This window comes from Anabrus simplex, chromosome 1 (genome assembly GCF_040414725.1).
Source record: "Anabrus simplex isolate iqAnaSimp1 chromosome 1, ASM4041472v1, whole genome shotgun sequence".
Lineage (NCBI taxonomy): Eukaryota > Metazoa > Arthropoda > Insecta > Orthoptera > Tettigoniidae > Anabrus > Anabrus simplex.
The window spans coordinates 201,674,720-201,698,902 of NC_090265.1; the positions used below are offsets into that span (position 1 = coordinate 201,674,720).

The 24,183-nt window shown below is 39.5% G+C and overlaps 1 protein-coding gene across 2 annotated transcripts in view; it reads right to left on the minus strand.

Annotated features, from left to right (window-relative positions):
* LOC136885606 (homeotic protein antennapedia) overlaps positions 1-24,183 on the minus strand; it is a 488,085-nt gene that overhangs the window by 360,438 nt on the left and 103,464 nt on the right. The window contains exon 1 of one of the 2 annotated variants that reach the window (XM_067158301.2): positions 3,854-3,940. The exons of the other annotated variant lie outside the window; for it this stretch is intronic. The gene's annotated coding sequence lies outside the window, so the exon portion shown is untranslated. Of the gene's footprint in view, positions 1-3,853; positions 3,941-24,183 lie in introns of those variants that run through there. 2 annotated transcript variants of the gene reach the window in all.

Genomic DNA, 24,183 nt, shown 5'->3' on the forward strand with positions numbered 1-24,183 from the left:
ATTATCATTATTATTATTATTATTATTATTATTATTATTATTATTATTATTATGATTATTATTATTATTATTATTATTATTATTATTATTATCTGTGTTATACCTACGTATTAAGACGATAACGACATCAACATCCGTAATAATTTTCGAAAGACATATTTTTCTCGGCGAATAAAATGAGATGGTAACAAATAGGCCTATCGATAAAAAGCTTCTTAGATCATTTGATTCAATTAATACATACAATATCTGATTACTTTGCAGGTATTTTCTCCTAGAAAGATTGTAAATGGATTTGTAAACTAAAAATTCCAGATCATGTTTATAGTAGACTATAAATTAACAACCAAAGAAAATCCTGATTAGAAAGAACAAAAGCAGTGAATGCTGAAGATTTTTGTCTGTTTGTCCAATCCTTGTTCCGTTTCTCCAAGGCGGTCGGTTATGAGGTGAAATGAAACTGCCGAGTTGGGTTTTTATGACCGGATGCCCTTCCTGACGTCAACCTCATCAGATGAGTTAATGAGGTGAAATGAATAACGTGATACATGATAGCACGAAGGGAGAGGGTGAAACCCGGTGCCAGCACATAGACTACTCCTGTCGGATAGCACCAAGGGATCTGCTTAAGGCTTAACTTCCTCATCCGACGGGCAAATCACAATCAACTGCGTCATATGCCCTTACTCCATATGAGCACTGCGCAGAGGTTTGGAATTTATTCCAGCCTTTTGGCACGCAATCTAGTGATTACAAATTGTACACCACCACCACCTACCCTGTCGGCCAACATTCTGATGGTGAAAATTCTCCGACCAGCGGGACTCGAACCGGGTAACCGTGGTGTCAGACCGTTTAGACTTCAACGCCTTAATAATCATGGCCACCAGGCGGAGTGAATGCTGAAGACTGAAAGCACGAATTATATACCCCAGGACCTTTCTATGCAGTTGTACCTTCTCCGTACTCAAGTTACAGGGTACATTGGTACAAAATACTATTTCTTATGGTTCTGTAAGATTCCTTATCCATTTTATCCAAGCATTTGTATTTTTATTAACTTACAGCAGTTGTCTTTGAGTTTCTTAATTTTCTTCTGTTGAGGCTAATTCATGATATGTTTTGTTTTAGTTATTAACGTTTGGTACTTTTCTCGCTATGGCAGAACTTCTAATTTTTGTTTGTTTTGTTTTGTTTTCTGGATCCTGGTGGTCATCCGCAAATGTTTGAGAAACATACTGTATATCGTCGTCGAAGTAACAAGACCTCGTATGTCAGAATGCTCTACAAATATATTATTTTCTTAAGACTGATCGTGCCTTTCAGTCACATACGGATATGCAATCCATCAGAAAAAGTTTCGTTGTGATCATTTTCCTATACAAGTATGTAAAGGAAAGTGAACCTTGCCGTACCGCACTGTTGGAGAGTAAGTTATGTTTGCATGGCGTATTTGGCACTGCTACAGTGTACTATATATAACGTTTATTTTGGTTTTCACTTTCGCATAGGAAAACGAACATAATGAACGTTGTTCTGATGGATTGCATATCCATATGTTGCTGTGAGGCGTGACCAATCTTAAGGGTAATAATGGATAGGAAGAGCGTTGTGACAGACAAGATATTGTTTCTTGACCGGCGATGTATACTACTGGTCAGCGCTCTAGTTTTCAGATCGCAGTGTTCTGGGTCGATTTCTCGTTGAATAGTGCGCATTTTAACTGCCTGTAATTAATTTCTGTAGCTCGGGGTGGCACCTTCCTACACTACAATGGCACGTATTTTCCCTTCCATGGCAGACGCTGCCATCCTAATCGGAGCGCCTGTCTTACAAGGGTTACAACAGGTTGTAATGACCTTATGAAATATTACTACTACTAGGCCTACTACAAAAAATATAGTATATCCTGAGTATAACATACAGTTAATTCATGGGCTTGGATTTGCCGAAGAGACCACTCCACTGCCATCCAGGTGGTAGCCTGCTGATATCGAAGTAACACGTTATGAACGTGGTGACCTCTCAGCCATATGACTTGCCTTTTTCGAACAGCTCTTCGGTGATCTCATGAGGATACGCGTTTTATTTCAACCCTCTGACAAGGATTAAAATACTGTACTTGATAGGACACAAATGCAGGACTTCCGGATATGAGACAAAGACGTTACCACTATTACCACCATTTGTAATAATAAAGGATGGTACCGGATATTGGGATATGCTGTACACTTTTATACACTCACACTTGCATAGAAATATGATCACAACGGGAAAATTGTTCTGATCGACTGCATATCCATACGTGGATGGGAGGCGTGACCTTGTCTTAAGAGATAATAATGGATAGGAATAGCATTGTGACATTCGAGGTTTTGGTTCTTCAACGTTATCGTTATTCTCATTTACATCGATTTCTATGGATAAATTATTCATATCATAATCGTGTATCATGCCGCGATCATATCACTATATCTTGATATGTGGTAAATTTGTATTGTTGGACTACTGTAAATTAGTTCAACAATTTAGATTATTGTATGAATTTACTCAGGATTGACGTAATCGGCATTTGGCAAGAAACGAATATAATATTTGTGTAAATCAACCGGTGATATATTTTCCAAATTATTAATGTTAAGACTATTGAATCGTACTGCATGACTCATCGAGTATGATTATGAAGGATGGTTCTAATAAAAACTGAAGAAATAACTAATACTTCAGAGGGTCATGGGCTCAAATAGCCGACGAAGTGGATACTCTTAAGTGCAAGAATAAAATCTAAAGCAAATTAATGCTCTCGTAAAATTTAATGGAAATCAGAACGTACCTTTCTTTGAATCTTAAAACTTCCAACTCAAATATGTAAGATTTCGGTGCATGTATTTTCAAGGTTAGAGTGCATCACTTTGCAAAATTTTCTGTTAATTACTTTTCACTATCAAAACGAATTCGATATCTTATATCTCATGAACATGCTTCATCATTTAAGTACAGCACTATGTTGGAAGATAGCGTTCTGATAATTACGAATTTTAAAGAGTTCCCTTGAATTTTATCACCAAAATTTCACTACTACAAATGTCCGTTCTTAATTTTTAAAGGCATCAAATATGGCTTATTTTATGTTCGACTTTCAAAAATTCAAAAAATATAATGGGACCATTATTAATAAAAATGTGATTTCATAAAGCAATCAAATCTTCTTGATTTCAAATAAGAACTCTTTCTTCCGAAAATGGGTGTGAGGACAAACGGATAAGTGACACAGAATGTTATAGAGAAAAGAAAATTACCTTTGGTAATTATTTGAGAATGACAATATTAGTGACGAAGATATGGGGATAACTAATCTCATTATTTAATAATTATGAAGTCATGTATATATTCGTTAATGGAATTATGTTTGCCAGCGGGACTCAATTTTTTAAGAAAAAATTATTTGAGGCACTATTTATATGTGACATGCAGTTGTGACAATTTCAACACTGCAAACATTCTCCATTTGTTTCACTTTCTTAAAGAATCAATTTATGGTTTCATTATTAGTGACTAAAGGAATGAAATGCATTCTCTAGCCCCTGAACTTCCAACGAACAGTCCATCATGTACGTCAGTGAAAATAATAAGTCAAGAAATCGAATATTTCGTTTCTTAGGGATTGACATTCCAAAATAATATCATTCCGTACCCCAGTGAGACAAACTGTCTTGTCAGTTTCAAAACTGAGCTGCGTTTAGAGGTTCGTTCCATACTTTACTATTGTGTCAAATGACAGATTGTTGATGGATTTAGTAATTGTTAACTACAGAAGAAGCATGCATACTCTAGCACTTGAAATATTCCTCACCTTAACGGTTCGTTCCGATGACCAGTCCCGCGTCTCGTTGACCTTTTCCTTCTTCTCCTTCTTTTTCGTCTACTTCTTCTCTGCCGCTGTTCAACCCACACCAGGATGCATTGACACCTGTCGTAGTCGCTGCTGTGTGAAACTGTCCACATTCATCCACACCGCTGTACTCCTCTTCATCCACTGACACTGTTCTTCGCTTTGTTTACAACAGACCGACCTTCCAGCTGAAGCACATGTTCGCTGCCGTCCACGATAATAGAACGTTATCACAAGGTAGTGAGTGGCGCTACCGCCTAGGTAATATCGTCCACTTAAAGAACATTAAGAAAGTCTACATTACGACATACAGTATTTGAGTCATTTGCTGGTATTAACTTTTATCATTCATTTAAAATAAGGGACAAATCGCTGAAACTATTATGCTTCTTATTTATCACTCAATTTTACGGCATTTCTGACATGAAATACTCAAGTCTGTCAAGTTCTAATCAAGATTTTTCATCACATCATAACTCGTTACAAGAAGACATTTAATGAAGTCTGTATTTGGAATGATGAATTAATAGAGATCTTTATAACACTTTCTACCAACATATATTTTATTTCATTCAAAGGTTTCCTTTCCGTCACAGGTTTAAATAATTCCAAAGTCTCTATGCGACGCGACGAGAGAAGATTTAAGCACCGCCTGACGTCTTGGTGAGTGAAGTTAAGAATCAAGTGGCTGTTATCGCGATGTAGTGGTCCGTACCTCCCCTAACACATCCACACGTAACAGTCTCCGACATTCATCACGCACTGATGTATTATGGATGCAGCGTGGCGCGGCTCTACATGTGCTTTGCACATGCGTGGTGGTACTTTCATCCTCTGTTTGGGGAGAAAAAAACAACAGAAAAGCAAGATAGGCGACGCTGGCGTCCCGTTAAAATTGTGCACACATACCGAAGGTCTGACTACAGCGGTTCAACTTTGCAGAGCACGTGGCCAGAGAAGTATTGCTATTACAGCGGACGTGACTACACCGAAAACAGTAGCATCATGAATAACAAATATGAACAACCTTAAAGTTCACTTCCACTAGAAAAATTTATTGTCCATTCACAAGTTCTCGTATATCACTGTTAAATCAAACAACGCAAGCCAATGTTTACTGATGATTCACTCTCTGAATTTTAAACTTGTATAGAGATGAACTCTAATTGATGAAAAGAAATTAAAAATGTTATTACTTTAATATATTGTGCCTTTCACAAAGCTTATAAAGTACTATCATATATCACAGTCTTATTTCAGAAATAGTTAAATAATATATATTTCTTTTACCTCGTAATTGTCTGTAAACCAGTATCAGAAATAACACTTGGAACAAATTATCACGAGATGTGTTATGTGGCACTGATTGTTGTATGTCAACCGCTCGGTTAGCTGCAGATGTTACCAATGGACATGTTGCATGCACTTCAAGGAAGAATAATTAATACCCGTATACTTGTCTCGGATGTCTTCTTCTTTTCCCTTCCCCCACCAGCGCGCTCTTCGTATAGTCCGCTATACAAATGTGAAGTCCATTGTACACAATACTGCTATGTAATATTATTAATGTTCTTTGCGTGACGAAATCGTTTCTCTTTGCTGTATCTCTCTCTCTCTCTTTCTCCTTCACTCTCCTTTGCTCATTTATATTTCCTTCTCCCTCTTTCCTCGACACAGACACACTCCTCGTCACTGACTGGTTTTGAAAGAGTGGTTCAGGGGCAACAGAGTAGGATGTAAAACACACAGGCGAAAAGAGCAAGAGAGAGGAAGATATAAGGTTGCCCTGATGTCTTGATTTAAACTAAAGGCTTTATTAACCTTTCTTTTTTATTTGTCTGATGTTTTTGTTCCTTGTATGAGCGTACTTAAGATCTCTCAGTAACAATTTGAACCAATCAGAACTTAACATTAATGATAAACGACTACAATCCGCAAAACTCACTTGTTCTTCTTTTCCAATTACCTTAGTGGTCAGACAGGAATAGAATTACCAATGACACTTGTCTGTTTATTCACAATGAATGTTCCTCAAAGAATTAAGTCTCTACAATTTTAATCATTTCAAAATATTGAAATACAGAATACTTTTCTAATCACTCACTAGTTAAGATGTTAAGTGTATCAGAATCAAGTAATAAAAATTAATTGTATAACTGTAGTGTTGTAAGAGACAATATCACAAAAGGAAAGTTATGTTGATTGTCGTAATTATTTCGAAGGCCTCGGGTGATTTGTAATTGTTTCTCTAGTGTCCATAACCATCACAACATCTCAAAGAATAAAAGTATTTAATTTTCACTACCTCATTTAAAATTATTCGTATTCCACTTGAAAGTGTCAGCGACTAACAAGTGTTTAAAATATTCTGGATTAATACTCTCCTTTTTCTAAGAAGTAAGAATGATTCATTCACGCTGATAAACTTGTGAATTCCGAAACATTAACTCCACACCTACTTTAAGTGTCCAGTATTTTCCTCACACGTGCCACACGTTTCACTAGGTTCAAACCTAAAAATGTTAAATGATGATCTGTTTCTTCCTAACACTCTAAACCGGTGTATAAAATAAGATGAGAAGTATTTACAGATTCCACGTGCGGACCATGCACTACACTAAAGTTGTGCTCAGTTATTTGGGAAGATTGATTTCAGTATTTTTTCGTTTGCTATCAATTCAAATATATTTTCAATAGAAACTATTTCGCGTTACACAATGGCACACGGAGGTGAGTCATATGTATCTAATAATATTATTATTATATTTTTGTGGTGTTAATTTTCAAACAGAATCGCGATTATTTTGTGGTGTGACAGAAGCGCGGTTACAACCAGACTGATGCTACATAGAGAGGTCCACGGTTAAAACGCAACAGAGGCGCCTCTGTTACGGTCCCTCCTCTTGGCTCCTCACTCCCCAATCGCTCTCTCCCTCGCTCCACTTCTCGTCGCACTCGCTCCCTCTCACTCCTACTCACGCGCGGAGTGTTTTTGAGCGTCGGGACGGACGCGCCGTTGGCTCGGAGAGGGGAGTCACAAGGCTCATGCGCTGTGCGATGCCAGGCTGCAATGCAAGTGCGAGAGATTTAGGCACATGCTGGTAGTCCACACACTCCGTCAACAACAACAAATGATAAAAACACAAAACTTCACTAAACATTTCCGTATTATTTTAAAGAAGGAAGAAAGGAAAATATATCAACGGTCTGTTGCGAGGATATTGACTGGAAAGTCCAAATTGACACGAGGTCTAATTGGCTGGTTCTATTCGGAATATGTTATAGCGTAAATATTACTCTTTTTGTATTTTTTTTTTTACGTCTCACCGACGCAGAGAGCTCTTTTGGCGATAATGCTATAGGGCAGGTATAGGATTGGGAAAGAAGTGACCGTAGCCTTAATTAAAGCGTGGTGTGAAAATGGGAAACCACGGAAAACCATGTTCTAGGCTCCCGACAGGTGGGTTCGAACCCAGTCTCTCTCAAGTGTAAGCTAACAGCTACTTGACCCAAGCCGCATTGCCACTTTTAGAACGTTCGGTTGCAGCTAATATAGTAATAATAAGATGGTCTGCTTTTAGAAAAACAAAGAGCGATGTTTTACCAGATTAATTCGGACATGAAATCAATTTGGCCAGCCTCGTGGTACGTACATGGCTAGCGTGACAATTTCATTATCCAGAGGCCCTAATTTCGATTACCGACGAGGCTAATAACAGAATTCACTCAGCTTCGTAAGGCCAACTGAGGATCTGTCTGTTATGAGAGACCGTGAACCTGCTCAAGAAAGTAAAGCGCTATGGGTGAAGATAACATCTACAGGTCATCAGGCTGGGTGGCAGACATCTTGGCAGGTGAAAACCGGTAACGAACTATTGGGCCACAGTTCTTTCAGATAATCAATTAAGCAATGTAATTCTAAGAACAAGTTGGCAGACTGGTGATATTTAAAGGTACTCACTCAGCTGTCGGAAGATACACCAGCGCTTAAAAGTACTGTAGTGCTGCGGAACGCAATTCCGGTATGTCGGTGGCCCCCAACACCGTAAAATTATTAAGCGAGGTATAAAATAAAAACCATATTTCATTATAAACGATCTAAAACACTCATCAGTTAGCAACACATAAAATTAATATAAACGTCTGCTTAAATAACTCCCGGCCAATGTACCACATGTGGAATTTTTAAGATAATAACCCACGTCCGAATACCTCTTAAAATATTGCTTGTTGTCTCGTAAGATTATAAACTTTCTTCCCTTCCCTGTTTACGCAGCTGACAATAAACCGAAATGAGAGACATGCAGTTGGAGAGGGTTAAATATGAAATAATTAAGTACGTTAAGCACCTGGAAGAGAAAGACCCATCTTACGTAAGAGTGTAGGGATTATCCCGTTAATTTAGTCGGATTCAAAATTTTCGTGACAGCACAAGACTTCACAATTATAATTGTCTTATTTTTGCTATTGATCATCACTTTTTAATTTTACGCTGGCACATTGGGTTTTTGGCGACGCTGAAATGGCAAAGATTTGCGTTAAAGAAGTTAGCAGCCGTGGCCCAGTATTTTTCTGGCGTGAAAATAAGAAACCTCAGAAAATCTTTAGGGCTTCCGACGGATGCACTCGAACCGACCATCTCCTGAAAGCAAACTCACAGCCAAACGATCCTTACCACGTAGACGTGGTCGGTCCCATGTATTACAGGCATGCAGGCCTACAAATAAAAGTGTCTGATATGAAAATAATCCGACCATACGTTCTCTCCCTAGCCGAATCAGACTTGTTTCACCCATGAACAGCGAAACAGCGTGGACAGACTCGTTTTTCGATTGTTAGTATTCTTTTTGTTGCGAAGGAGCGTACAACCATTACATTTGACAACATTTTGAAATATCAACGGCGAAGACTTCACGGAAATGTTCACTAGGCACCTAAAGCCTTAATTTTAAATACTACGTGTTCCCTGTGTTATTGTGTGCAAATGAGTCTTAGACATTGACTGTACAGTCAGAGAAGAAGGTCGAAGCTTTTAAAATCTGGATTATCGACGCCTGATTAGAATATCATGGGTTGACCAACTGACTAACCAACTGACTGAGCCGAATGAATAAATAATAAAATGAATAAAGATAAATTACTATGTAATACGCCAACGGCCGTAGCCGTGTTGAAACAACGGATCCCGTGAGATCTCCAAAGTTAAGCAACATTGGGCGTGGTCAAGATTTGGATTGGCTGCCACGCGCTGTTGATGAGGGGGGGGGGGCTAAGGGAATTGGGGAGAGGAGGGGAAAGGAACTGGCCACCCTACTGTACGTAAACTACGGCTCAGGCACACCTCTACGGAGGTTCGGACCTGCCTTCGGGCAGAATACACTCTTACCTTACTATGTAATACCATCAAACAAGAGAAGCTAGAATAGTTCAGGCATATCACAATGAACGAGGGAAAGAACAATCCAGCTCGTCATTCAAGGGAAGATCCTCAGGAAGAGTGGTGGAATGGCAAAGGAATCTGAGAGACTGGCACCGATATGCCTTCGACAGAACCGTTCCTAAATAACATCGACAGGTTCGGAATCTCTGAAATCGCCATGAGAGTCACATCAGATACGCCACTAGAAGGAAATGAAGGAGAACGGCAGAGTTCGGTGCCTCTACGATGACAAGATCAAAAGTGTTCCAACCAGGTTCCAACCCTACAGCTAAATTCGGTCGGACTGGGTCAACTGAGATTAAGAGTTGAGAGGAAAGCGACAACAGGCTACATGACAGAAATTTCTTGAGTCTATCCGGGGTTTAAACAGGAAATAATCGAAATCATTGTAAAGGAAGATGTCAAACCGGCCGATCTCAATATTCCATAGGTGGTACTCGTCACATTAGCCGACGATTTCATCCGCCTGTTTACCGGGGTCGGTCCTCACTGTTTCTACCCAGCACGTTAACCGTAATTGATACTCATTTTTTCAACATCTGCAATGCATGTGGAATAAAACACAAAAAGCAAAGCCAAGTCATCTCCGTACAGGCCATGAAGACCTTTGGCGGAGTGGAAGGTAAAGGCTTCCTCTATCCGTAGCCTCGGCACTTGATGGGGTAGAGTGGTTAGCTATACACCCGGCCGCCTTTGCACCCAGGAATTAGCTGGTACTCATTTTTGGTGTAGCCTGAGTGAACCTCAGGGCCATGTTCACCTCCGGAATTGGAAATCTCGTTTCTTAAATGTTATGGCTTCCTGCCGGGGATTCGAACCCACGTCCTTCCAGGCGAACCGAGCACGCCTTTACCGCCTCGGCCAGGCAGCCGCTGAATAAAACACAAGCTCTCCTTAAAACACCGTGCCGAATGATAGAAGATTCTGGTCAGCAGCTGGCCGTAGGGCCGCTGCCAAACAGACTTGATGAAGACAGACATCTTAGTGCCAAAGTTTGGGCGGGCGATAGATCGACCTACTCGCCGATTCCTGGCGCACTGTGCGGCTGACATGTCGCAATTTAAGACTCTTCACGGGGGTCCGCTGTTCTACAACAAAATAATGCTTTACAAGTACTTGAAATACCTCGTGCGATCACGTCTATTACTAGCTCTCAGGACTATCCTGTGGGAATATTTCACCTACAGTTCAGAAACGATGTAGGCCTATGTAATGCCCAGCCACGAGAGATAAAATTTGTTTCTTAATCCCATATTTCGATATTCCTTAGATAACAATAATCAATATAATAATAATAATAATAATAATAATAATAATAATAATAATAATAATAATAATAATAATGATGATGTAGCCTCCGTGGCATAGGCGGCATCGCGCCGGCCTCTCACCGCTGAGTTCCTTGGTTCAAATCCCGTTTACTCCGTGTGAGATTTGTGCTGGACAAAGCCGAGGCGGAAAAGGTTTTTCTCCGGGTACTCCGGTTTTCCTGTCATCTTGCATTCCAGCAACACTCTCCAATATCATTTCATTTCAACTGCCATTCATTAATCATTGCCCCAGAGGAGTGCGACAGGCTTTGGCAGCCGGCACAATTCCTATCCTCGGCCCTAGATGGGGCTTCATTCATTCCATTCCTGACCCGGTAGAATGACTCGAAACAGGCTGTGGATTTTCATTTTCAACAATAACAGAAACAACAACAACAACAACAACAATAATAATAATAATAATAATAATAATAATAATAATAATAATAATAATAATGTCATGTGCTGGGTATAATAGCTGAGTGACATCGCTACTAGATTGTTATCAAAGGAAAATCTGTTGAATCTTCGGAAAAAATACATGGGGCGTTTAAAATGAAAACTCACATCCCAGTTAATCAGATTTCATGGCTGCAAATACTAGGTCATTCAAAAGCGAATAACTTACTTTTAAAGAGGTGTACTGCGGTAGTGGTCTTAACTATTTGACTCCCAGTTCGAGAGTAGCCTACTAGATACGATGAGTCAGGGTAAATTTTAAATGCGATGAACGCATGAGTGCAGGAAGAGAATTCTGTGTTAAATCCATTGATCCCAAATAAACATGCCAAAAACAAATAGTATCCACTCATTTCGCCATATTAAACCCGAATGAAAGCACTCACTGTGGGCTTAGATGAAATTATTTCCACTTTAAATCTAGTAAATAATGACTTCAGTTTAGTTACTTTCAATAACTGAACAATACTGCTACATTTCAAAGCACAATTCACAGTGAAAATCATTTTATAGCAGTCATAAAAAAATTATACTAATAAAGTCGTGAATAAAGTAAAAGACCATGAAATGTAGGATCTAAAGCTAAATACTTTTGTTAAGATTTCGTAACAATTTAAATGAATTTTCACAGAAGTTTTGTTCTAATCACAGTGTATGTTTCTTATTTCAGATGCTGATCTGAGTATCAGGAGCACGGCACCAACGAAGTTGTGATATACGCAAAAGCATTCAAATGGCTGCACAAGAAAGATGAAAGAAAGGAAGAGAGAGGAAAATCATGCTCTTCATAATCGTCAGATTGTTCTTTATCTAGAATATTGTATGACAAGAAACAAAAGAAAATAAACTAGTGTTGAAGAGTTTCCTCTAGCTCTTAAAATAGCAAACCTAATCCAATCCCTCATTGTTAATCCTTTATTGTTATGTTTCAGAAAGTTGCTTTGCTGTCTCGCAACGAAGGCACAGTTCTATTAGATGGTTACTATAGCTGAGTTAATTTAATTTTTTGTCGCGTGACTCTGGGTGCATCAGCAGGAGGCGTTAACATACCATTTCTACAGGGGACTCCGTGGTCTGTACGGAGATGGCTTAAAGAAATATTCACGTGGCGATCATCGATATGGCTTACAACAATATTTACGTGGCAATAATTGACATATTGCAAGAAATCAAGTATTAATTCAGATACGGTGGTTATAATGTCACAGTTGTTTGGAATACATAAGCTTAGGTGATCTATAGTCTAGTTATGGATTCATTCCTCGTTTAATTCTAACTTATTTGTTTTACGTCGCAGTGACTCAGATAGGTCTTTTAGTGACGATGGGAAAGGTCAGGGCTAAGACTGGAAAGGCAACGACCATGGCTTTAATTGATTTACAACCCTAGCATTTGCCTGGTGTGAAAATGGGAAACGATGGAAAGCCATCTTCAGGGATCCCGAAAGTGGGGTTCGAATCCAATAATTTCCGCTACACGCACCCCCCCCCCCCCCCAACCGCCTAGCTGATTATGTTTTGTTTCTCCATTCCCGTTATCTTCCTTACATTTTTGAATCATGATATTTCATATGTAATTATTGCGTATCATTTATTAAAACTGTGGGGATGAGCCTCTGTACTACTGTGAACGAAGTAGGGATATATAAGTTATATATAGCCTTGTAATTGAACTGAGACATCGTAAGGTGTCGAGGTCTAGGATATTTTAACATTTACTACCAGCTCACTGCTACATGTTTCATGCTGTGAAATCTGGTCGCTTTTCTCACTTCCTTTCTATCAAAGTAAACTTTCCCATTTCCTCTCGATCTCGCCTTCCCCTTGCGGGTGCGGGCCGGGAGGAATGGAAAGGAAAGGGTTGATTTGTGGGTGTGAATACGTTCGAGCAAGCAAGGAGCAGTCAGGCTGCGGGCTCCCAATCTGGACCAGGCCGACTAGACTCTGAGCCGCATACCAAGCAAGACCCTTCCTTCCCACACCACTCGAGTAATGAGAACATCATCGGAGCAGCCCCGTGATATATAGCAAGTCTTGGTCAATCCAATCCTTAAAGCTCTGTAATCTATTCGCTATGCACGGGGTGTGCCTTGCCACGAACTCCAAGTCTTCACTAAATAAATCATTCTGTTTTAATATGTCTTCAAGTTTATATAAATTGTCATGATCATGATGGTTCAGGGATTGGGGAGTCAGTCTCATGTTTTTACGAACTTGGGCCCCATCCCACCTGAAGCTCTCGGAACTTTCAAGGTACGAAATATAATTGGCTCTCTGTCAAAATGAAGAGATTTCTGTTGACATAAGTCATGATATTTCTATTTGATCATCCTGTCTGTAGACTAGTTTGATGTATTTTTTATCTTCTTCATCCTCAGGACACGTTATCCAACTCCTTCAGTTAGCGGGTTCCATTCTCCATGTCTTTCCTGTCTGAACACCTCGGGCCAACTTAAACACCTTTGGCCACATCTGCTACGTATCCACCTTTTCTTTGGTTTTGTCCGATCTCTCTTGGCTAACTACTGTACTCTTCCTACCCAGATGGTATTAGGTTTGCGAAGCGTAGTTTGTCTTTTATTTTCATGATTTTCGTTGCTCCTCATTTCTCTTGCCAATATCATCAATTTTCCAAGTGTCGGACCTCTTTCAACACCCCCCCCCCCTACTAACCAAATTATCATTAAGAGAGGAAGGCTGCATTGTTTTCATTCTTCTTGGAACAGTTATGAGCACCACCAACACTCCTTAGATTTTTCTATGAACTTTCGTTTCAGTATTACTCTTGAGTGCTGATTGTTTCCAATCTATTGATGGGATCAAATCACTTTTTATTCTTCCGATTCCCTTTCTCTTATATAGCTCCACCATCCAAACCATTTTTCTGTTTTCTTGAGTTTTTTAAAGCATCCTTTCTTGCTCATGGTGTGGGTTACTGTAGTCATGTCCTAGTTCGTAACCATGGGCAACGGCTGAGTGGCCTAGTAAGTGGTCCTGAGAGTCGGGATACCACTTGCTACGGAATGGGAATGGGCATCTCGGGCATATTCTGAGTCATGGCCCTCCTTATGCTCAGGCGGCTGGGACTGTAGGATCTACCAGTGGTCCCTAACCCGTTAGAAGAGAGATTCTCACTTGGACTATGTGTAAGTAGGGCACCAACCTGTTTCACGAATTTACCGAGCTCAGAACATTTTAAGCAAGCCTCGGAACTATGGGGTTAATGGAGTCCCACTCCCATATCACAGGCGAGGGACACCGTGGAAACAACTTGGCGAACGAAATGGAATTCGATGTGGAGCTATCAATATTAATGGAGCTTATGGAAGGAAGAAATCAGAACTGGCAGAGTCAGCAAAGAGGATGCATCAGGATGTGCTAGGAGTAGGTCTGAGTGATATTCGGGTAAGGGGAGATATTGAGGAAGAGATATGAGATTATAAAGTGTACTTGGCGGGTGTTAAAAATGGAAGGGCAGAGTGTGAGGTAGTGCTGTTTATCAGGAATACCATTGTACGCAACATGTTTTCTGTTAGGCACGTAAATGAGCGAATAATGTGGGTAGATTTGGCAGTTGGAGGAATTAGGACGAGAATTGTCTCAGCGTGCAGATGAGGATGAAGTTGACAAGTTTTGTGAAGCATTGAGTGGCATCGTAGTCAGGGTCAACAGCAAGGATAAGATAGTGATAATGGGCGATTTCAATGCGAATGCTGGAAATGGAACTGAAGGATACGCAAGGGTGATTTTTAAATGTGAGGAACATATGGAAGCTAATAGGAATGCGAAGCGTTAACTGGACTTCTGTGCTAGTATGGGTTTAGCAGTTACGAATACATTCTTCAAACATACAGTAAGATTTTTCACCGCTAGACATGGGAAGGTAGGGGTACCAGATCCATAATAGACTATATCTTAACCGACGTCGAATTCAGAAAATCTGTTAGGAATGTACAGGCTTTTCGGGGATTTCTCAATGACAAATACCGCTATCTGATCTGTAGTAAAGTAAGTATAGGCCCAGGATAGAAAGAGTGAATTCTGTCTGCAAACGAATCAGGGTGGAAAATCTCCAGGACGAGGGAATTAGACAGGAGTACATGGATATGATTAGTGAGAAGTTTCGAAAAGTGGACAGTAAGCACGTTCAGAATATAGAAATAGAATGGGCGGCATACAATACAGTATGCTGTATTAGAAACAGCAAGGGAATGCCTAGGAACAACTGTGTGTAAATATGGGAAAAAAATAAACACCTTGGTGGAATGATGAAGTGAGAGCAGCTTGTAAACGTAAAAAAAAAAAAAAAAAAGTTTATCAGAAATGGCTCCAAGCAAGGGCCGATGCAGTCAGGGAATTGTAGGTAGATGAAAGAAACAGATGGACAAAAAGTTATTGAATCCAAAAAGAAGTTGTGGGAATATTTCGGTAATAACCTGGAAAGGCTTGGTCAAGCAGCAGGGAAACCTTTCTGGACAGTAATAAAGAATCTTAGAACGGGAGGCAAAACGGAAATTAACAGTGTTTTGGGTAATCCATGTGAACTTATGATAGATCCCAGGGAATCAATGGATAGGTGGAGGGAATATTTTGAAAATCTTCTCAACCTAAAAGGAAATTTTCCGGGTGGTGTCGCGAACAACCAAGCTCATGGGGAGGAGGAAAATAATGTTGGTGAAATTACGCTTGAGGAAGTGGAAAGGTCTGTAAATAAACATCATTGTCATAAAGCAGCAGGAGTAGAAGAAATTAGACCTTAAATGGTGAAGTATAGTGGGAAGGCAGGGATGAAATGGCTTTATGGAGTAGTCAGATTAGCATGGATTGTTGGTAAAGTACCTTCAGAGTGGACAAAGCAGTAATTGCACCCATCTAAGATATGAGCAAGGAAACAGGGAGGATTGCAACAGCTATCGAGGTATCTCATTGATTAGTATACCAGGCAAAGTATGTGTATGTGTGTTTAGTCCTCAGCCCGAAGGCTGGTTGGATCCTCAACAGCTCCGCTATCAGCTGTCATAGATGGCCTAGGCATCACTGAAGAGGCGTACTAGGGAAATGAGGAGTGAGGTAGTTTCCCGTTGCTTTCCTCACCGAGCCAGAAGCTGCTATTACATATCAGTCTGCCAAACCCACTGAAATGCATGCACCAACCGACCCTATGAACAATATCTTCACACCATTCATAGCAGGGACTGGCTGCAGAAGGAATGGCATTACTAGCATCACTCACACCTCAGTCACTTTCATTTTGTCAAAGCCAAGGATAAAGCTGAGACAGATCAATGAAAGTAACAAAATTGCTCTAGCCCATACCAGAAGACATAGTGCACTGTAACCACTGGTCCCGCCAGGAAAGGCATACCAGGCAAAGTATTCACTGGCATCTTGGAAGGGAGGGTGCGATCAGTAGTTGAGAGGAAATTGGTTGAAAACCAGTGTGGTTTCAGACCACAGAGAGGCTGTCAGGATCAGACATTCAGTATGCGCCAGGTAATTGAAAAATGCTACGAGAACAGTGGCAGGAGGGTACTCGGAATGAGGAGATAAAGACAAAGTTAGGAATGAACTCGATGGATGAAGCTGTACGCATAAACCGGTTTCGGTGATGGAGTATATTCTATGAGGCGAATGGAGGAAGTAGATCAAGACAACGATGGTTAGACTCACTTTCTAACGATTTAAAGATAAGAGGTATATAACAAAATGAGGCCACAGCACTAGTTTCAAATAGAGGAGTGTGGCGACGTTTAGTAAATTCACATAGGCTTGCAGACTGAACGCTGTCAGGCATAACGGTCTATAATGATGATGTTATGTATTCTTGTTTTGTTTTTTAGCATTCTTCTGGGTAACTCCAAAACTCTGTCTTCACTGCCTGTTTCCTGCTTCCCTTCCTGGACATAGCAGCAGTGTATTTTTCTTCTCATTTTATCAGAACAGTATAGACTAATAATATCTTTCAAACAACACTCTTTTGTATCGATTGGTACTTTCTCATTTTTTTGCTAGGGGCTTTACGTCGCACCGACACAGATGGGTCTTATGGCGACGATGGCATAGGAAAGGCCCAGGAGTTAGAAGGAAGCGGCCGTGGACTTAATTTAGGTACAGCCCCAGCATTTGCCTGGTGTGAAAATAGGAAAACACGGAAAACCATTTTCAGGGCTGCCGATAGTGGGATTCGAACCTACTATCTCCCGTATGCAAGCTCACAGCCGCGCGCCTCTACACGCACGGCCAACTCGCCCGGTCTTTCTCATTTCACACTACACCTCTTAAAGAAGAATATTTTTTATCTCAGGGTAATTATTGTGGAATATTTTTATTCTAATCCGTCTTATTTATATTTTTCGTCGTTCCCGTACCTCTCATACCTCTTACCTTCCATTGTCATACACTTCTCTAATAAGTTACGTTGTAAAAGGCTACACGACTGCTGAGCTTTCCAAAGTCCTCGGAACTGAAAGGGGTGCGGCAATCGGTACTCACTTTTTAGTTCTTTCTATGGGATGTAAGAATATAAGTCGTGGACTTTCTATGAAGTCTCCAGCTCAGAGACTGGTTGAATCCTCAAATAGTACCACCAATGGTTCTGCGGTTGTACCGGACATCCTGTGAAGTCTCCACACACCGCGAGAAACAACTGACATAAAAAAATCACTTTCAAAGTCATGTTTGTTGAAAAATTAAAGACCAGTTGCGACGGCGTACTCATCATCATCCGACATAACGCTGGCTTTCTTTTAAAACCTCGTATGTCCCAATGCTTTTCCTACCCATTATATTCCTTAAGACTGGTCACGCCTCCCAGCCACGTTTCAGTATGCAGTCCATCAGAACGACGTTCATTGTGTTAATTTTCCTACGCTGATGTGTAAAGGAAAATGAACCTTAAATACATTATACTGTGGGAGTGCGTAAATTCGCCATGCAAACACCATCCTTACAGTACGGTACTGTGAGGTCCACTTTCCTTCAGACGTACGCATAGGAAAATGAACACAACGAAAATTATTCTGATGGACGCCATATAAATATGTGGCTGGGAGGCGTTATCAGTCCTAAGGAATGTAATAGGTAGGAAGAGCATTGAGACATACGAGGTTTTAAAAGAAAGCCAACGATAATTAACTGTCAGTCTCGGAGTTCCATTTTCGTTGTTAGACAACGGCATAATCGGATTGTCGAAATTGCTAGGGAAGCCATTGCCACTTTAGACTGTCTGCAACGCGGTAGCCGTGACCATAGATTGTTATTTTGGCAACTGTGTTTATTATTATTATTATTATTGTTGTTATTATTATTATTATTATTATTATTATTATTATTATTATTATTATTATTATTATTATTATTATTCCTGAACTTGTTTATTAAACTGGTAGGAGGTCGCAGGGTTGTACTGGGCGCTATATGATATTTCAATGTAAACCACGAAGCAACAACAACAATAATAATAATAATAATAATAATAATAATAATAATAATAATAATAATAATACGAAGAAGAAGAAGACGACATATAGTCATCTTCTTACTAAGAACATGAAAAAGAATGTGTCGACATGATCAATGCATTGAAATAAGCACTGAATATTGCTATATACTATGAAAGCTTGGCAAGAAGATAGAATGTCGTCTGTTGACCATATCGCTGATCTCCAGCTGAGAAAGAATACCACGTGTATGAGGGATGTGGTAGGGACTCCAAAGGGGAAAAAAAGAAGATAGACAAAGCATTACACTTTTAAAGTGTTATCAAAGTCGGACCCCTTTAATTCGGTAGCCAGAGCTGGCATGCGGACACAGAACAGAACATCCATCTGCGATATATCTAGGGAGAGCTCGGAGAGTTTCCGTTCGTCTTCCAACACTTGAGACTACTCCTAACTAGTTAATCGAGCCTCTTACACTATCTCTCAAAACCGTTACATCCCGCTCCTGGACATATCCTGTAACGTACCACGAACTTTGACCTGTGCCATATAACAAAATTTCGAATCGAAATGTACGCATAAAAGATGGGTGAATAATGTTCGTGCTGTATCATGGGCGGTGTGGAGGGCTACAGCTCTATGCGAGTGCTCGGTGAACGTAGGAATGAATTCTCTCATCATTAGGTTATTATACTGTAAATATAGGTCTATAGACTAAGTAATAACATTTGTTTAAAGTAAGTTATAAATATTTCATGGGCTTCTATATTTGTTTAATAAAAGTTTTATTTCAAACCAGGTTTCCAGCAGTCAGATCGTATTGAGTAGCATACGTATAAGTTAGTAGGAGCTTACTTGCATGCCAAAACATAGGCCGCGAAAGCCGAAGCTTGAGCGTTCGGTTGGGCATTTTGCTCCCCAATCACCTTCCCTTCGGCATGTTCGTTTACTACATCGTCGCTGCTATGCCAAAACCGCGAATGTGACAATGCTCTTCCTATCCATTATTTACCTTAAAACTGGTCACGTCTCCCAGCCACATATTGATATGTAGTCAATCACAATATTTTCGTTGCGATCATTTTCCTATGATGCAGTGTAAAGGAAAATGAATCTTAAATTGGTCTACATTATACTGTAAGAGTGGGTAAATATGTCACGCAAACATACAGTGGGTTACATTCCTACAGTACGGTACATTTTCCTTTACACAGGCGCACTGGAAAATGAACTAAACGAAAATTGTTCTGATGGACGGTATATCAATATATGGCGCGGAGGCGTGGCCACTCTTACGGGAAATATGGATAAAAACACCACTGTCACAATCGCGGCGTTGGCATAGCAGCGACGATATAGGCCTATACCCTATTCGATATGCCTAAAAGAGGAAAACTGAATTTTAAGTAGGCTATATGCAATGGTCCTAAAAGTTATTCACAGAAAACGTTGAAAAAAAATAGATACAGTAGTTGGAATATTACGTTCGTGGATCTAGAGATAGTAACACTTGTTTATCTTATTGGGTACTGATATAGTCTACTGAAATACTGTAATGTAAGTGATGCAGTGATCTAATGGTTAATACACTAGCCCAATGGCTGACTATTGTCCAAATTTGGTCAACGATTATGACAGGAAGTTCAAGTATAGCCCCAAGTTCCTGTAAGTTAACTGGACACTATAAAGAATTTGTGGACGGGTTCTCTATATTTCAGGACTACGTCAGTGAGTAAATGATGTAAATCGCATGGTGCATCTATCAACCTCATCATTTACAATCGTAAACAAGGGTATCTTCTCATTTAAGGAATAATAATAATAATAATAATAATAATAATAATAATAATAATAATAATAATAATAATAATAATAATAATAATAAGCGACTCAAAACCAAAAATGGCAATATCAAGAAAGATCTTAAAGAACTGGGCCTACAAGCAGAAGATGCACAAGACCGAAATCTTTGCAGAACGGCCATCAAGACTTTTGGGACTTTCCGGGACGAAAAACGGGCAACTGGTGCTAAATGGGCAGAAGAACGTCGTGCTAAACACTGTGAGCTTATGAAGACGATGTGGATCAAGCGAAAAATGAACAAATGCCAGAATGTAAAGTGAGGCTTGTCGTGGTCCCTAGATGGTCGATTAGCGAAGTTGAATAATAATAATAATAATAATAATAATAATAATAATAATAATAGTATGCAAGGTTACACACTATGCCGGCAGCGCGGTGTAGCGGTAGTGTGCATGACTCTTACGCGGAGGCTCCGGGTTCGATTCCCAGCCAAGTCAACGCCTGGGCTGTGCTTCACGGAAATTCTAATCTGCATGTTTACTAGTCTCTCTTAGTACAGTATGTTTCATTACAGCTGTTAATTTATTCTTGGACAGAGTTTTTTATTACAACTTTGAACTTGTTTGAGCCTTGTTTATATTGTCACACTGAAATTTTGAAACGCCCTCTCCTGTGCAAGTAATTTAGACCCTAGCTCAATGTTCATTGGACCGTTTAGTTTAGGGATTTAAATCTTGCTTAGTTCTTAAGTTACCTGTACTACATAGACCTTCATGTAGGTAGAATTATAAATAACGATCTAATTATTCTGTGACTAATTAAGTAATGTCATGTATAAAACTTCAAATCTTTTCATGATATTTTATAGAATCGCTGATTCTGAACAGAAAATGGGGATAAAACCGTCAAAGATGCTCTTAAAATAGAAACTAGTTAGTTCTGGATAAAATGTGTATAATTTTTATGGTTAGCCTATATCAGACTTCTGGGGAATAACAAGCTATCAGCCAAACACTACGAGTCCTGCGTGTTGGGAGAGTTGAAACCCAACGGACCAATCATCTTTTTATCAAACGCAACATCTGCTACGAACATTATAATGGTTTCCCTTTCACCGACATGACGTCATATTACTTGGATGAATGGGAACATCAAACATAGAAAAACAGCCTTAACAGTGTCAAAACAATTGGAGGGAGTATTTAGTAAAAGAAAAAGCTAGGCCACTTAGGACGTCCCTAACCTCACACTCCCAGTGGCAAACGCAGTATGGCTGACTCCACCCAATGGTCATTAGCGGAAGCCCGCTTAGACCAATCACTAAGCTTACGCCGCCATTGATTTCAGTAACAGCTGAACAAAGATTTAGCTTAAACTTAATGATTCTCAGAAGAATAACACATAGTATTTGATATGATAAATACAATATTTAAATAAGCATTCTTAAAAGATAGTGTGTTAATAATCTAATACTTATGACTCTGAAATAATACGGGTGTTTATTTTAAAGAGATTGAGGAATTGGTGTCACTGAGTTTAGTAGGTCTGCCTACATTTGTGACTGAAAAATAATTTAAAAAGGTTAAGGGTAATAGTTTCCTACAAGTACGATCAGGAATACGAAGCGCAAGTACAGTACAGTCACGATCTAAAAATCTGTTTCAAACGTGGCATAAGAATCTAATGTGCTCACATTCCACAGAATTTAAATGACCTAGAATACTTTTATTGTCATTAATATTAATCATAAAAATAATCTGGTGTGGTTTGCTTATGGCATCGATATATAATAATAATAATAATAATAATAATAATAATAATAATAATAATAATAATAATAATAATAATAATAATAATAATAATAAAAAAAATAAATGATAAATGATAAAGAGATAATTTATTGTTGCCATTAATGCTTTCAGGGCACGTACTTATAGACATGATATTGTATAGGCTTTTGGGCTTGTGCCATGTCAAGAAAATAAGGTGAAATTCTTAACGTTTCGCAGAAAACTGTGCTCTGCGTCCTCAGAAGAATTCTCGACTGGCTTATTATTATTATTATTATTATTATTATTATTATTATTATTATTATTATTATTATTATTATTATTATTATTATTATTTTAACGAACTTGCGTCCCACGAACTACTTTTATTGTTATCAAGGATAACTTACTTAGGTGCCAAAATTCAATCCCGCAAGAATTCTTTTAGGTGTCGGCAAGTTATCGGTAAGTGTCAGATGTATTTGAGCACCTGCAAATACCAACGGACTGAGTCAAGCTAGAAACCCAGCATTATACATCAGCTCACTATAATATAAATTTCCAATTTCACTCATACACAGAATACACAAAACCATTATGAACCCATTGATTTAAGATGTTTTTTAAAAGTTTATCTTAAAAAATCAACTGAATATAATAGATATAGAAAATCCTCAGTCTGTTTTCTGCCATTCGACCGGGTCAGGAATGGAATGACTGAAACCCCCATCTAGCGGCGGGGACAGGAACTGTGCTGGCTGCCTAAGCCTTTCGCACTCCTCCGGGGCAATAATTAATGACTGACTGATGAAATGAAATTAAACTGGAGAGTGTCGCTGGAATGATAGATGATAGGAGAAATCTGCCCCACCCCCCACTTTGTCCAGCACAAATCTGACAAGGAGTGACTGGAATTTTAACCACGGAACCCAGCGGTGAGAGGTCAAACCGCTGCCATCTCATAATATAATATCAAAGAAATATAATACACCGAGGTAAAAAAAAATGAAATGGCGTATGGCTTTTAGTGCCGGGGGGGTCAGAGGACAAGTTCGGTTCACCAGATGCAGGTCTTTTGATTTGACTCCCGTAGGCGACCCGCGCGTCCTGATGAGGATGAAATGACGATGAAGAAGACACATACACCCAGACCCCCTGCCAGCGAAATTAACCAATTAGACTATGGTTAAAATTCCCGACCCTGCCGGGAATCGAACCCGGGACCCCTGCGACCAAAGGCCAGCACGCTAACCATCTAGGCATGGAGCCGGACATACACCGTGGTATTATCAGGTCGCTTGTGTCCTTCAACTACTGACCGACGTACCATCCTTTAGGGCAAAACAAGGTGTCCTCCCAGCCAGTGTTACGTAGCCTATTTATCTCCGCTAATGTCAGTGTGTCGAATCCCACCGTCGGTAGCTCCAAAAGTGCTATTCCGTGGTTTTCTTTTTTAACAGAAGACAAATTCCGGTTCCGTACCTTAATTAAGGCCAAGCCAGCCGTATCTATTCCTTTCTATTCCCACCGTCGCTGAATGCTTGTGTGCTTTAACGCGACGTTAAGCCATTTGTTTCCAACAGGACACTAATCACTAGACAAAGGTGGTGGTGGTCTGGATCAGGTAGGCTACTGTAACTATATACCATCTTAGGAGATCAGTGAATAGTTACATTTTCTATGATTGCAGGGGCAAGGAGAACAGAAGGTCTAGGTGAGGACTGTTCTGAAAATAGAAAAATGCTGATATCGAAATATTCTATGTAGGCCTATATTGAAAAAGCCGTTTTTAAAGCGTTGAACCTGAATGATCTGCCGAACACCAGTAGAATATAGCTGATAATTGGTACAAAAGGAAAGAAAAACAGAAAAAGGTTAGAATGCTTTGGAATGTAAGCATTTATCAAAGAGCTAAGTAGGCCTACGGAGAAAATAAGCTCAAACTTATATAACAGATGTTATGAACAATCCCGAAGGTGACTGAAATCATCATATCACTCAATGAGCTAATTCTCAGTTCTCTTTTTGCCTATCTAGACTATGCTAACGCAACATTAAACACCTAGGAATAT